A 3,396-nucleotide genomic window follows, 5' to 3' on the forward strand; every position below is an offset into this window, starting at 1 on the left:
TTACAAAATCCTGGAGAGTGCATCTGCCTGTTTATTGCCTATCTGCCTTCTTGGAAGCACCCCAAGTTGTTGCTTGGTCTTTTCCAAAAGTTTTTACTGTGAAAAGTAGTGATACTTTGTCCCCGAAACGTCACTAATTTTCACAGTAAAAAGTTTTGAAAAAGACCAGAGTGCAAGTTCGGACAGTGCAAGAAAGTGCGTTCCAGAGGGTTGGTGCTGCACAAGAGAAGTCCTGCAGTCTAGCATGGGAGGTGGTGATGGTAGAAGATGCAAGGAGCAGGTCATTGTTGGATCTTAGGAGGAGGGCTGGAGTATATTTGTTGATTAGTGATGACAGGTAGAGGGGGGCAGCATTGGTAAGGGGTTTGTAGGTCAGGGTAAGAATATTGAATTTAATTCTGCTGTGAATAGGGAGCTAGTGAAGAGACTCGCAGAGAGGTGCAGAAGATACAGAGTGTCGGGAAAGGTGGATTAGCCTGGCAGAGGCATATAGGATGGATTGAAGGGCGGGGGGAGAGGTGGGAGAGAGGAAGGCCAGTGAGAAAGTTATTGCAGTAGTCAAGTCAGGAAATTACAAGGGCATGGACTAGCTGCTTATTAGTGTCAGCACTCAGAAACATACACATTTTTGAGATAATGCGTAGGTGGTTGCGACAGGATGAAGAGAGCAGTTAGATGTTGGGTATGAAGGACAGATTAGAGTCAAGTGTAACTCCAAGGCAGTGGACTTAAGGAGATAGTGGTGCCGCCAAAAGTGATAGAAATGTTAGAAACCGGAGTAGAATTAGAAGCGGGATTAGAAGAAGCTCAGCCTTGGACATGTTAATTTTTAGGTGGTGAGAGGCCATCCAGGAAGAAATGCTGGATAAGCAGTCACTGACATGAAAAATGATCGAAGGAGAGGGAGCAGGCATGGAGAAGTAGATCTGAGTATCATCAGCATAGAGGTGATATTTGAAGCCATAGCTGTTGATAAGTTTACCCAGTGAAGAAGTATAAATAGAGAAGAGTAGAGGACCCAGGACAGAGCCTTGAGGTACTCCAATAGACAGAGGCAATGAAGAGGAGGAGTTGCCTGCAAATGAGACAAAAAAGGACCTGTTAGAGAGATAAGAGTGGATCCAAGAGAGGGCAATGTCACAGAGACCAAGAGAGCTGAGAGTCTGTAAGAGGAGGGGATGGTCGACAGTGTTAAAGGCAGCAGAGAGGTCAAATAAGATAAGTATAGATTAGTGGCCATTGGTCTTAGCAGAAAGGTCATTAGTAACCTTGGTGAGGGCAGTATCACTTGAGTGTAGTGGATGAAAGCCATATTGAAAGGGGTCATGTAAGGAGTTGGAGTATAGGAAGCAAGTTAGGTGGTCAAAAAATAGTTTTTCCAGTAGTTTTGAAGCTAGCGGAAGCAGTGATATGGGGCAGTATTTTGCAGGAGAATTGGGGTCAAAGTAGGGTTTTTTGAGGATGGGGGTGACCTTTGCATATTTGAAAGAAGATGAGAATGAACCGGTAGAAAGGGATAAGTTGAATGTGTGAGTAAGGACTGGAGTGAGCTTGGAAGACAGTGAAAGTATTAGATGCGAAGGGATGGGGTCAAGCGGGCAGGTAGTGAGGTGAGAGGAAGACAATAAGGAACCCACTTCATTCTCAGTGGTTGGGGGTAAGATGCAGAGTGTGGCAGAGGGGGTGACTGGTCTGGGGGTGGAGATAGAAGATTGCAGGCTTGTGTTGGAATGTTGCTTCTGATGGTAAGTGTTTTGTTTAGAAAATAGTCTGCCAGGTCTTGAGCATTGAAGCTAGATGAGGGGGGTAGTGCAAGTGGGTAGAGGAGAGAGTTGAAAGTGGAGAAGAGTTTTTTATGGTTAGAGGAGTGGAGTAGATATAAGAGAAGAGAAGTTGGTTTTGTTGGCTAAGTGAAGGGCAGAGGTGTAAGAATGAACTTATAGTGAATAAAATCAGGTTCAGAGCGAGATTTCCTCCAGGCATGTTCAGCAGTGCAGGAGCATTTTTGTAGGTAGCGTGTTTGTTGAGAGTGCCAGGGTTGGAACAGACAAAGTGGGGTTTTGCACAGTTGGGGAGGAACAAGAGTGTCCAGTGCAGAGGAGAGATTATTGTTATAGTGGGTTGTAGCAAGGTCAGGGCAGGATATCGTGGAAGTGTGGGGGGAGGAATGTTTGAATAAGGTTGGAAAATTAAAAAGGAACCACAGCTTGCAGATTTCTACAAGTGCAGGGGCGAGGGGGAGAAGTAGGTTTAGGCTGTACATTAAGATCATAGGTGAGCAGATGGTGGTCTGAGATGGGAAATGGGCGACAGGTGACATCAGAGATAGAGCAGAGGTAGGAGAATACCAGATCAATAGAGTGTCCATAACAGTGAGTAGGGCAGTGCTTTCCAAACTGTGTGTCATGACACAGTGTGTCCCTGCTTCAGCACAATTTTTTTTAAATTTAAAATTATTTTTAATTTTTCTTTTGGTTTCCGACTTTCTGCCTGCCTGCTATGTATATAACGTGGTTGATACATGATTGATACTTAGTGGGTCACAGATCATCTTAACTATTGGCGCAGCTTAGCGGGAACTTAAACTATTCCTATTGGCGGCACATTGGCTCCTGACTGCACATGTAGTCTTCTCAATCGGCTTGTGACCGCACGTGTAGTCAGTGAGTGGGACAGCAGTGTGTTTGCAGCGAGGGGCAGTAGTTAGTCAGACTCGCAGAGCTCTGAGGGCAGCAGCTTTAATGCTGAGCTGAAGTCCGAAGTCAAAGTGTTTTTATTATTTTGCAGCTAGCTCCCAGTAGTGCATTGTTGCTCCTGCTCTTGATATATGGATAGGAAGTGGAAGCTTAAAAATACTTGATGATGAAATGCGAGTGTCTTTATCTAATCTACTAAATATTCAGAAACTGTGTTCATCCTATCAACCTCATACATCCCATTAAAATAGTAAGTAGCTACTGGTGTTATTAAACTTGTTTTAATTCTTGCACATACATACTGTTACTTGTAAATACATTTAGTTATTATATAGTTTATGTATGTGTCTGTATCTCTTAAAACAAGTTAGTTTAACCTCCTGTTTGCTAGCACAACTGAATTACTGTGTCGCAAAATTATGTAGGTCTAAAAAGTGTGTCACCAACATGAAAAGTTTGGAAAGCTCTGAAGTAGGGGATAGGGTGGATAGTGAGAGACCAAAGGAGTTTGTGAGTGAGAAAAGTTTAGAGGCAGCAGGGGCAGATGGGTTATCAATGGGGATATTGAAGTACCCCAGGATTAGAGCAGGTATATTAGGGGAGAGAAAGTGAGGAAGCCAGGCGGCAAAGTTGTCAAGGAATTGGGAAGTTGGTCCAGGGGGGTGGTAGATGACTGCCACTCTGAGTGAGAGGTGGGAGA

The sequence above is a fragment of the Bombina bombina genome, chromosome 4 (genome assembly GCF_027579735.1).
Source record: "Bombina bombina isolate aBomBom1 chromosome 4, aBomBom1.pri, whole genome shotgun sequence".
Taxonomy (NCBI): domain Eukaryota; kingdom Metazoa; phylum Chordata; class Amphibia; order Anura; family Bombinatoridae; genus Bombina; species Bombina bombina.